This window comes from Mytilus galloprovincialis, chromosome 9, assembly GCF_965363235.1.
Source record: "Mytilus galloprovincialis chromosome 9, xbMytGall1.hap1.1, whole genome shotgun sequence".
NCBI lineage: Eukaryota > Metazoa > Mollusca > Bivalvia > Mytilida > Mytilidae > Mytilus > Mytilus galloprovincialis.
The window spans coordinates 69,422,493-69,436,788 of NC_134846.1; positions in this window are offsets into that span (position 1 = coordinate 69,422,493).

Sequence of the window (14,296 nt, forward strand, 5' to 3'; positions counted from 1 at the left end):
TTTCGACCCCGATGGTATCACCAGCCCAGTAGTCAGCACTTTGGTGTTATAATCCTGGTACCTTTGATAACTATTGACATGAATATCAATAATGTAGTCATTTTTATAAATGTCCAGTTTACAAAACTTTGAATTTTTCGAAAAAACTAAGGATTTTCTTATCCATGACATAGATTACCTTAGCCGTATTTGGCACAACTTTTTTGGCATTTTGGATCCTCAATGGTCTTCAACTTTGAACTTGCTTGGCTTTGTAACTATTTTGGTATGAGCGTCACTGATGAGTCCTATGTAGACGAAAAACGCTTCTGGCGTACTAAATAATAATATGGTACCTTTGATAACTATTAACACCACTGGGTCGATGACGTTTCGTCCCCGAGAATATCACCAGCCCAGTAGTCACCACTTCGGTGTTGACATGAATATCAATTATTTGGTAATTTTACAAATTTCGAGTCCGGTTTACTAAACTTTGAACTTTTCGAAAAATTAAGGATTTTCTTATCCCAGGCAAAGTCTAAGATTACCTTAGTCGTATATTTGGCACAACTTTTTTGGAATTTTGGATCGTACATGAGTCTTATATTGACGAAACGCGTGTACTAAATTAAAATCCTGGTACCTTTGATAACAATTGGTAAAAAGTAGCCGTTGAACAATACTTATGTTGCAATATACAAGAACGAAAGTGCAAATAAAAGTAAATATGTCAAATGGTTAAGTATCACGATAGGAATAAAATGGCGACAATAAAATGAAATTAGACGTTATCAATTTCACTTAAATATTGTCTTCTTTTTCAATAACAGTAAGATACAATTAAGACAAAACCACTGGGGACAATAATAATCATAAGAAAAAAGGACAGGCAACACACGGTAACATAGAAAAAGACGAAAAAAGAACAATAAACAGAAAATTAAAGATTAACAAGAAAAAACAGACTTCATGGTGCCTGCATGGTTCCATCACCTACCATTTTTGCATATAATTGATACAATACAAGGGACATTATATTGGCCAAAATGATGTCTAGCTCTCTCTCTATGTACTATAGATACATTTGCTTGAAAATACACATAAATTTGATATAATCATCATTTAGGGACGAATAAAGCAATCGACTAACGATATAGGTCATTTTGACTAACTTGAAGGATTTTTTTATACTTTCTTTTTTTTAACTTTAATAGTTTTCCAGAATGAAGTCAACATCTCAAAAATATAAAAAAAAAATAGTCAATTAATGTCAATAACTCCTATAAAGAGTTGTCTAACAATTTTGGTGAACAATATGTATGGATCTTAAAGTTTTAATCATATTTGCAGTTGTAATTTTTTTCTTCTTCGAAAACGGTTTTTCCTATGTTCTTTGTTTTATTTTATGCATTGGCAGCCATTTTGGATTGAAGACACTGTCATCAGATACCTCAGTTAACCGAAATTACTATGAGCATATTAAGAGAGTACTTATGCTCACATTACGCTTAATTAAAGAAAATACAAAATAAAACAAAATGACCGTCTTCACAGAAACTGAATTCACAAACCTCTGAATTGTTTAATTATGCCATATGAGCTGCGAGTCAGAATATACAGAAGAAGAATAGAACATCTTAAATGGTTTAACTTGGATTCATTTGATATGTCCCCAGAGCTTCCTCAGCCTTATTTTAGCCATACACCTCGAATTTAACATACACGGTTATATCAATGCCAGAATCTATGACAAAAGAGACGATTTTATTTTTTTTTGCTAATGTGCTATGTCTATATGCCTTTTTATGTTTCTTTTAAAAAAATATGCCAGGGCTCTGTACTTATACATTCCACCATTGGTTATTGTTCTATGGTAAATTTGCGTATTCTTGTCTTTAATGTTTGCTAATATGCTTGGTCTATATACCATTTTGTGCTAATTTGCTGCATATATTTTTGTTTTTATAGTGATTAAGATTGTAACACAATGTTGACTGCTGTATCCCTAGTTTTGACATTTTTTAACTATTATCTCTGTTTTTTTTTCCTCACATCATTGTCAATATAATGCAATTTGATGCGAATGTCATGCAAGTGAGAGGTTAAGCTACGCTAAAGCCAGATTTAATCCACCATTTTCTACGTAAAAAAATGATTGTACCAAGCCAGGAATATGAGAGTTGTTATCAATTAATTTGTTTGATGTGTTTAAGCTTTTGATTTGGCCATTTGATAAGGGACTTTTCTTTTTGAATTTTCCTCGTAGTTCAGTATTTTTGTATTTTTTTTAAATCAAAGTTTCTGGGAAATCCACAAAACAACCATGAATCAGAAACATTGCGTATTTGTTATTATATATATGTTTTCAAGTGCATTTTACCATAAAACCTTTTTCTTGCTTTCAGCAATATACTAAATGTGGAGTTTTTTTATTACCATGTACTATAAAGGACTTCCCCTGAAGATTCAGATACAAAATGATACGTCACAAATAACGACAAAGGCATGTAAATTATATTATTTTGTGCCGCAAAGGAAAAACTAATATCAATGTACATTTGTCTTTTGACAATTCCTCATTATCATGGTATTATTGTCTCCTACTCGGCCATACATCATCTTACTTCATTAATTTTGTATTTTAATGTCAGTTTTGTTTTTATTGTCTTCCATTTGATAGGAAAGTGGAGAAGTTATATAGACGTTTATAGATAATTTATTGGTATTTTGTCATTATATTGGCAGCTGATCGCGCTCAGGAAAGGTAAAAACAAACGCAGTTAGTCTCCCGATGGAAAATTCAATAGAATATTGCTGATGATTACAAACGTATATCATGCTACAATATATTTCTAGACTGAAATAAAAGGAATTGATTGATAGATATCTGTACGTATATGTCCCTAGATGAAGCATCATTTCAGTCCAAAATAGAGTAATGTGACTCAGAATCAGCACTAAATTATATCTAGGTACAAATGAGGATAAATACTTTCGAAAGGTACGAACGATGGTCGAAAAATGGGGGAAATTGTAGCTTTTGAATATAATATTATATTCAAAGATACAAATCATGATGTAAGAAAACTTGAGTTAAACCGTACTATTTGCACAACAATGCAAACAAAACATTACTCTCAACCTTAAATGATTGATTTCATTGTAATTTCATTATATTGACGCTGTTGCTGTTTACTTTTACTTTTTCTGCAAATCCTAATAAAATTCACAAGCAAAAGGCTGCACGAATCTCTGGGTTAATTACTGGATTACATAACCATTTCAAAATGTTACTCCAAAATGTCTAATTCTTAGTGGGGAAGCACACTGCAGTCTTTGGTTTTTACCTTGGCGGCGATCTTCCTTATTTGAGTTTGCTCTCCTACTTTGAGAGTCTACACTGTAAACTAACTGACGCAAACATTTGAAGTATGTAACTTTAAGCTATCTAGCATAACACATAAGCATCTTTCTTCATACTTTTTTTTTAGTTTTCTGTCGTAATTTCTTGGAAATTCTCGGATTTTTTGCATTGGTTGATTTTTTTCTAACAAAATGTGCAACAAATATATATATTTCACTATCACGACTTTGTGATGAATGCATTTTATACACTTTGATAACAGATGTAATTACTGGTAACCCTTGTGTCAGCAACAAAGAGAGGACCATGACAGAACACATCAATAATGTACTGGATAATAGATTCTTTCCTACTAGCCATGTCTAAAGGTTTCAGTATCATAATATGTCATCTTCTACAATAACAAACATATCTGTATATGAAATGATGAGGCCACACACATATCCAAGGTGGGAAAATTTATTTCCATACAAAGACGAACAGACCGTTCATTTTCACGCCTGGACAAATTAACAAAGTAATATATAGCCATCAGACACACTCATACCTTTTTAAAAGACTAAAATGTCTATGTAGAACCATTTATGTAAATATAAAAAAGCTTGCAAGAATGCTAAACATGCGTTTTATATGCTGATAATTGTACATATTTTGACCATAATGGGCCTTCTATTGGTAAAACAACCCCTTTTACCATTTTTCCTTACCTTATATGGACTATGGCAACATATCAAATTTCTAATTCTTAAATAGGGACATAAAGGAGAAGGCATGTCTAGTAACCACTCAACTCCGTCCTACCGCCCGGACAAAAACTTTCGTCACAGCTTTCTATGAAAGGACCGATTTTTTAAATGCAACTTTATGATTTTGAGTTGTAGGAAGTAAGGCACTTTTACATCTGCCGTGCATCCACTTCTTGTTTGCGATAGTTTGGTGTTATATTTAACATTGCAATGGAAGTGAGATGTTTGGATAGCCACAAAACCAGGTTCAACCCACCATCTTTTTCTTAAGATGTCCTGTACCAACTCAGAAAAATGGCAATTGTAATCTTGTAGTTCGTTTCTGTGTGTGTTGCATTGTCGTTTGTTTTTTTGTTGCACTTTAGTATTTCTGTTGTTTTCCTCTTATATTTGATGTGTTTCCCTCAGTTTTAGTTGGTAACCCGAATGTGTTTTCTCTCAATCGATTTATGACTTTCGAACAGCGGTATACTACTGTTGCCTTTATTTGAAACTGTATTACACTCACTGTACATGAAATCGAAATGTTCGTCAACGTTTTCTTGGCATCAGTGAAATAATTAATGTATGCTCCAGTATACATATAACCTCAATCAGTCGCATGCAGCTACGGAAGCCCAGACCCGGTTTTGGTCTTGTTTAGAACCATGCTGACTCATGATATCGATTTCCGTGAGTACAACACGTGATTCCGAATTACCTTTACCAGGCACACTCGAGACTGGAAGTTTGGGAAAGCAAAATATGAATCAATTGATAGCATAAAAAACATAAAGGCCTAAATATAACAACAAAAGCCGTCATTGAATGACTCTTGACTGAGGGTTTTTGTACCGTTTTCCTTGCACGCCATGTGATTTGCAATGTTCGCCTTAGAAGAAAGTTTGGAACACACAATGAATAATTTAATCATAAAAACATAGCATCTGTGAATGTTTATATTTTTCACATTAGTTTGACACCCAAGCATCCATGCAACGTGTATAATACATGAAAGCATGATTACCCTTTATTCTTTATTTAGTACATTACACAAACATCCTATTTATTATTTCAGTCAAGAAATCACGTTTTTTACAGCTAACATACATAAATCAGAAAACGGGGAACAATAAAACACATTTTTCTCCTTTTGTAAATGTATTCGAGATAACTAACAAACTTGTTTCTGTGTAAATTAAGTGTTACAACCTGTAATTACTGTTTGTTAGAAGATCCTCCCGGTTCAGATTTACTGACCAGATTGCCATAAAACTTTGCAGTAATGGCAAAGGGGTGGTGATATAGTACTCATTGTCCTATAATTATATGTCAATACTGTCACTCGATCCGCCCATTGATGATTTGGATGTCAGTCAAATGTGAAACAGGATCTTTCTTTGTGGTATGTATCATTTTAAGGAATCAATGAGCCCGCATACACATTTTATTCGTAATATCAAGTCAGTGCTTTCAAAAATTAGATGATGTTCGAAAAACAATACATCAATCAACAGGCTTTCAGTATTGGAAAATGTATTAATAAAGAGCTTTCTTACCGCACCAAACCCTGCGTATTTGAAAGTCGTTGCTTACGTAATATGTAAAGTAAAACTTAACCGTGAAGAAGTGGGGGCGTAAAGAGCATGATGTCCTTGAAGTACGAACATAGTAAATATTGCTCTATCAATTCAGAAACATGTAAAATATCTTTTAAACAAGAAATAAAATATAAAAACTAAAATGTATTGAGTTATGACATCACAAACGATGTCATTAAAATCTTTGTGTTGGAAAAAGAGTGAAAACGCCTTTGTACTGTAATTGATTTTACAGTTCATGTCCAAGATGATTCCGAATTACCTTTACCAGGCACACTCGAGACTGAAAGTTTGGGAAAGCAAAATCTGAATCAATTGATAGCATAAAAAACATAAAGGCCTAAATATAACATGTCCTAATTAACAAAAAATTAAATTGATCAGAGTGAACATTTTTTGAAATTTCATAGTTTGTCTGTAAATTCCAAACCACAAATTAACGTCATGGTAATAAAACACAGATTGCTACTCCTTCAGGAGGTTTTACTTTTTTTTGGGAGGTTGATGTTTACGCCAAGTGGTTTTATGCTTCCCAACGCTTTACATAAATGACTTTTCCGATGTTTGGATCTCGTTCTTTATATGTTGACATTTGCTTAAGCCTTTGTTTTAATGTCCGTCTTGAGGTATAAAAAGAATATTTAGTTGCGTAGATAGGTACAAGTATATGCAGTTTTGAATGACTTGTAAAAACCAATAAGATTCCTTTTATCTTGTTGTTTGTGTAAATGGATCCAAAACGAGGCGTTGTTGACAATATGTGGTCGTGTCATGCTACTTATGAAATAGATTTGGTTGGAGTTTAGAAAAATGCTTATTAATCTTTCTTGTATGCAAGCAGGAAAAAAAATGATACCACACACCTCTATGATTGATTATATTATGAACAATAATTGTTTGTCTGTTTTTTAATTAATTTGTTTTGATGTTTGCATGCTTCCCCATGCTATATTATCCGGTCTAGGTTTAGACTTACATCATTATACATATAAACCACATTAATTCACTGTCCTCTTCTACAGATGTATAATATATAATACCTTGCCGTCTTGTTCAAGTCGCCTCGTCAATCCTATGGTCCAACAGTTGTCAGGTCATTTTCACATAAATTGTAAATTAATCAATTTAAAAGCCTTTGAAAGTCATAGTTTAACAAATATTACACCGTATATTACGCTTAATCAATGAAGATAAGAGATCATAAATCTATTGTAAAAAGCTTTTTGATAGGATGAGTTATGAGGTAGTCATGAAAAACGATGCCTACTCTTATCACATTTGTTATCCCGAGTTGACGTAATTGAATTTGTCTGGACGGAATTAAAATATACATACTGTATTTTGTCCATGGCATAGAAAAAGGATAAAATATACAATCATATCAGTCGAGGTATATATGTGTTTTTTAATACTATTTCCACAGTAACATAGTTAAAATTGTGCATTACAATAAAATCGAGAAAGGAAATGGGGAATTTGTCAAAGCGACAACAACCCGACCATAGAGCAGACAACAGCCGAAGGCCACCAATGGGTCTTCAATGTAGCGAGAAACTCCCGCAACCGGAGGCGTCCTTCATCTGGCCCCTTAAAAAATGTATACTAGTACAGTGAAAATGGACGTCATACTATTCTCCGAATTTTACACAAGAAACTAAAATTAAAAAGCATACAAGACTAACAAAGGCCAGAGGCTCCTGACTTGGGACAGGCGCAAAATTGCGGCGGGGTTAAACATGTTTATGAGATCACAACCCTCTCCCTATACATCTAGCGTAGACTGAAAGTAAACGCATTTAAACAATACGTACATTAAAATTCAGTTCAAGAGAAGTCCGATGTCAGAAGATGTAACAAAAGAAAATAAAAAAAATGACAATAATACATAAATAACAACAGACTACTAGCAGTTAACTGACATGCATGCTCCAGACCTCAATTAAACTGTTTAAAGATTATGTCTTCATTATATGAATATCAGGCACAATCCCTCCCGTTAGGGGTTTAGTATCATACTACCATAAAATATAAGAGAAGAACATACCCCGTGTCATGCCAAAAACTGTTTTTTTTTTTTTAAATAAATGTGTTTAGTTCCGATGCAAAGACCATATAAGTGAATCAATATTAAAGCCAAAATATACAATCTTTAATGACCTGATAACAGTATCGTAACTATATCCCTTCTTATCAACCTGTATGTTGCGGTACCAGATTTATTTAAAAAAAAAAAGAAAAGAAACCCCGGTCTTAACCTTCTTGACAAAAGTGTATACAGCCATTTATTTTAAGTTTAGATTTGAAATGAAATAAAATAAAAATAAACAAATGTTCAGGATTGAAACTGAATGAAACTACAAAAAAGTGAGTAAAAGAGAGATATAAGGTTTATAATAGAAAAAAGAAATCAAAAGCCCACACACTTTTTTCTGTTTTCTTTTATCTTTTTTGGATTCAAATCTTTTCATTTGGGTGCTATACACCAATGTGACTGCAGCCTAAATACACACTTATAATGGGACTACCATTCGATTGTGATGACGTTCTCATATCAAATTAGTGCAACTAACATTTCTTTCAGCAAAATGATTAACGCAATATTGTATTTCTGAATGAGGATATTAAAATCTTGATATTTTCTAACATTTTAAAAATATAAATGCGAAATTTTTAGCACATAATATTTTCACAAATGCATACTTTTCTAGATCTTAAACACACTCAACATTCATGAAATACACAACTAGGTTCAAAAACACTCACACGTGGCCATATTTGAAAACTACCAAATCAGCGTCATCAGGTACGTCCCTTTTAAATCTAGATGGGAAGTTTTGCAAATACTGTTTTATTAAAAGTTAACATAACAAAAGTTTCTGGGACTTTTAAAGCTGACTATCAGTATGGGCTTTGCTCATTGTTGAAGACCATACGGTGACACATAGATGTTAAATTCTGTGTCATTTTGTCTCTTGTGGAGAGTTGTTTCATTGACAATCATACCTCATCTTCGTTTTCTATATTTCATGTAATTAATATCTATTGCAAAATTACACACATAAGGGTTAAACAATAACAAATAAAATACATATAAGGATACAACAGATATCTGGACCTGACACGGCGTGAGGAAAGCTTCAATCATAATTTTTGCATGCTTTTTGATAAACACACCCTTAAATACTAATGACGAGAACGACAGAAATAGTTGGTTTGAAAGTTACAATGCAATATGAGGTACTCTCTATTTCAAAAAGTAAAATATATATCATCTCAAGCTCTGTCGAAAACACCACGCGCGATACACATTCGGTTTTCCAGCTTTCAATTTACATTTTTTTTTTGTCACAAAATCTTCAGTCTCGTAAGTTTCGAGATTTAACGAGGACATGTACAACATGTTGTTTTTATTGTTCTGGGAAACCATTATACTTTTGTCAACTTCCCTGGGAACAAATGCATGTGTGGAATGGTGAGCTGCTTAAAAATGTAATAAAATCGTCACATAAAATTTAAATATCCATTCATTTGGACAATAAATTTGGCATGTTATTTCATTAGAATGTAAATTATTACCAGGTTAATACTTCTGTCAGGTAGAGAGGCCCTATCGTCTAATAAAATTATGACTTTCCACAAAAATCTACTTGACAAACAAAGACTACTCGACAATGATTTAAGACCTCGTTTAATTTAACAATAATCTCGACAGTATCAAATTGAAAATGCCTCTGGATTGATTTATAACTTACAACGTTAACTTTATATTGTATTGCATAGCCTATTTACACAGCAGTAAATCATGATTAAAATAGAAAATGCACTACGATAGTGAACTGTGTAATACGCAGAACAAAAACAAATTTCATTGCTTATCTGAAGAAACGTTGTTTTAACTGAATTTATTGTTTCATAAATTTTAAATCGAGGCAAATCTGTGACAGTTTAAGTTAACTTGTTGACGTCACTCATTCAGCAAAGGGAAAATGGAAATTAAAACAACACGGGATTTGAAATAAAACAAACTGAATCGGGGAAACACGTAAAACCCTGTTGTTTATGTTCTTTTCAGTGAATAAACATGTTCTATTGTCCAATCTGACATTATCAATTCAGTTTGAATACTTCGGTTTTGTTGCTGATACAGTGATAACCATACTGGAGGCAGTCATTAGATCTACAGATTGTCATTAATTTCACAGAGCAAAAATTGCAATGACGTTTCACCAAAATATATAAAGGAAATGTAAGACAAAAGCTCGTCGATACATGTAAATTACAGTTATAATATAATTTACAATGTCTTGACCTAACAAGCAGAGTTATTTACTGATTCAGCAAAAATTGTCTACTCACATTGCATGCAGTATTCAAATTCAATATTTTCATGTTACTACTCATTAAAAAAAATGTAAAACAGACACACTTTACAAATAAAAAAGTTACCACTTTGCTTTTTTCGTCAGAATCTTACAGTTTTCTTGGAGAGAGTCAGTATACACTTCCAATAATTAAAGAAAAAACCAAAACATCCACAATGAATAATTATCGATACCATAGTCTATTGGGTTCGTGTTGTTTATTCTTTAGTTTTCTATGTTGTGTCGTGGATACTATTGTTTGTCTGTTTGTCCTTTTCATTTTTAGCCATGGCGTTGTCAGTTTATTTTCGATTTATGAGTTTGACTGTCCCTCTGGTATCTTTCGTCCCTCTTTCGTAAACTGGAGATGAAGCTGATGTTCAGTAGTTGTCGTTTGTTGATGTGGTTCATAAGTATTTATCGTTCATCGTTTTTTTATATACATTATATCGTTGGTTTTCCCGTTTGAATGGTTTTTCACTAGTTATTTTGGGGCCCTTTATGGCTTGCTGTTCGGTGTATGCCAATGCTCCTTGTTGAAGACCGTACTTTGACCTATACCTGTTTACTTTTACAAATTGTGACTTGGATTGAGATTTGTCTCATTGGTACATCTTCTTATATCTATGATTCGGATTAACAAACAAAGTAATCTTCAGAGATCTGTAGACCATATTAGTCCTGGAATTCATAACACTATACAGAATAAGGATATGTGGAATGATTGCCAATGAATTATCTAGTATCCACCAAAAACAATAATAAGATGTTAGGAACTATAGGTCACCGTACGGCCTTTTCCATTTTAGAATGGTGGTAGCAAGACTTGCACCCAAACACATTCAACTTAAAAGTCAGTATTGAACGATACATTTTACTATTAACTATTAAAACAATATTCAGAAGATTCAATATTATCATACTTATTTGGTATGCTTACAACTAAGCACTTTTTCACAAGGAGCTAATATTCTGCCGGATTCACTTTGCTTTTAATGAAGAGTAGATATCGGAACATAAACCACTTCATTAATATTGTTCCCCTCAACACAACCCTTAAGCGAAAAATTTTGACGATTTAACATGGCTTTAGACTGATATAAAGGAGTAGGGGCAATAAGGCCCGTATTCGGCCCAAAAATTACTGCAAATTTAAAAGTTATCAACCTCAGATTTCAACTACACATCACTCGTTTAATAGGTAAGCTGCTGGACTGCTTGTCTTCAAAGATATCATCAGAAAAATAGGCGGTCTTCGATACTGTTATGATTTATAACATGTTTTTTTTTTAAATTCTCTGTCAAAAACCCTAACTTTTTGCAATGATTACCTCAGGCAAAGATGATCTTTCGGAAATTTTACAATTATTTTTAGTAAATACTAGTATTTAATAATTAATGAGAAATATTTAATACGTTTTACGTTTGAAATCACCTACATCAACGCTGAATGGATTAATTATAGTAAGAATATGTTTTCGACGGGATTTCTTTTTAGAAATTACGTCCAATTTCTCATGCATGATTTAGCTAACCAGGGAATATATTCATAAAAACCGAGTAGCATCAGAACAGAAGACTTATGGTAACAATGTATTTGAGCAACTTTTCAGGTATTCAAAACTTCTTCCTAGAATTAGATTTCTCATTTCCTCAAATTTTAGAGGATAAAGTTTGTATCGGAAAACACTTATTACATAGACTTCTGATATCTTGAAAACACAGAATCAAGAAGCATGCAGACAGAGGCCTGATTAGATACTTTCAGTTTCCATCTGCGGTAAGTTAATCATTATATATTATGAAAATCAATGATTTATTAGGAAAGGCTGGATGGCAATTGGGAAGACCACTGACGCTGGGGAGACAAAAAACAGCCATGAATACACTGGTAAAGGTTACCCTGGATTAGAAGTCCAATTCTATAAAAAAAAGTTATTCCTTTAAGGGATTTATAGCGGGATAAAACCTGTTTTACATCTAAGTTTGTTAGCTTGAAATTGACACTAATAAACAAATATAGAAAAAAAACCCCGCTAAATGATTCGAAAGGGGAGTCCACGACAAAACCTATTATTTTAGATTTTCTTTTGATTATATATAGCAATAGTTCATGTTTAAGGTTTTGGCAATCGGTATTATACACCTGTATACGTTCTTTGATCACATGAAATAATAAGAAAGAGAGAAGGCTTGTTTGGAAATTCAGCATACAATTCCACAACTATATTAATCAAAGAGCTGATAGCTCTGAGGTGGTAGAAGGTGAATAAAAGGTTACTTGAATAACCTTAAAAGCAACCCCACTAACCCAGCCTGCTTTGTTCCATTATCGTTATGACATATTTTTTTCTTCAAACAAGAATGTGTCATAAATACATGGATTTCCCATCCGTACAATCATTTTCTATGTTCAATGGACCGTGAAAAGTAGGTAAAATCTTTAATTTGGCAGTAAAATTAGAAAGATCATATCATTAACAACACATGACTTTTGTGTACTAAGTTTCAAGTTGATTGAATTTCAACTTCATCAAAAACTACCTCAACCATAAACTTTAACCTGAAGCAGGACGGACTGACAGACCAGAAAACATAATGCCCATAAATGGGGCATAAAGATAGTAAGACTTGTTACATACCTGCCAACTTTTGAAAGTTCCCATGTGGGTTTTTAGTGCGCGACAACAATTTTCAAGGTTACAATTTTTAGCAAAGTATTTTGCACGATCTGGATTGTCTAGAAAAGGTGTCATATTTGTATGATAAGGTTACTTGCCTTTTTCTTAAGTCTGTTTGCATGATTCTAGTTATTAAATCAGTAAAAAGATGAACATGGACATGTAGCTAGCAGAGCAGGATTTATTTTCTTGTGCAAGAAAATATGATGCTTGTTGAATTTTTCAATTTTGAATTATGCACGAAGATGGACCTTTTACAGGTTGGGAACAACACTCCAAATGAGGGGTAACCCTAGTCCAAATAATTATGACAGGCTTGTCAGACGTCATAATTATTTGGACTATGGTAACACTCATTGGAAGAAAATAACAACCCACTGTAAAAAATGAGAAGCTTTATATTCATATTATTTGATGAAACTTTCCACAAGAACTATGCATCTATCAAGTATTGAATGGTCAAAACATGTCAAAAGAATTTTGTGATATTTCTAAACTTTTATTAATTTGACCCATCATTTAAAAAAGTTATTCCAAATATAATGAATTTTCCCATTTTTGAGTTAAAAATCTTAAAAATTTTCTTTCTTTTTTTCAACAGTAAAATGACCCCTTATTTTAGGGACAGTCCTTCATTTAAGGGACACCACTCAAACAACCTGTTTGTTGGTCTTTGTGAAAAAAGAATAGTACATTGTGCTTTAAATGATTTAATTGAATACAAAAATAACGTATTATGTCAATAAATTAGTGAAAAAACTACTATTCAGTATTATCTTTATGGTGGTACTGCATCATTGAATTTTTTCAATCATCCATGTTTTTATCCTTAAGCTGTGCAAGAACACTCTTTGCAGATGAAAATTCACCTGCGGCAGTGCCATGTCCTAAATGAAAACAACAAAGTTCAAAATCTAGCATGTTAGAATAATCTCCAGAGAAAACGTTTTTGATTGGCTTATTAATTTGATCATGAGAAACACAGAATTTGATTGGCTGAACACGATTGTTTTACCTTGTGAACACAATAAGGAACAGATGATTTTCACTAAATCGTGTTTTAGAGATTGTTTTAACGATACTTTTAATATAAATATTTTTTTAATAAATGCAAGGACGTATTATAAAATGTCCTTGATAAGAGTGAAGAGAATGAACACAGGGCGAACGTACTATATGGTTGATCTAACTCAGGACGAACATGTAAATAGGGCGAGTCGACCCGATACCAAATTTACGCATGCGCACTACAAATATCTACATTAAAATCATCCGGTTACAAGTAAACAAACAACGTTCATGTAGATGAGATGAAATCTAATAATTTATCTATAAATAAAAGGGTACATATGTAAGATAGTGATTGTTTTTCTTTTTCTTAATTTACAAATTAAATGATTCAGATGCTTAATCATGAGTAAAATAGATGTCAAGAATCGGGAGTTGTTACGAAATTGTAATGCACAGAAATGGATGCGGCATACGGAGGCTCCATGATTTTAAAGTCGGCACCATAGGTCTTCAGAAGACTTGAAGTCATCTTCCACCAAAAACCAATATTTCTTAGATATATTATTTATGC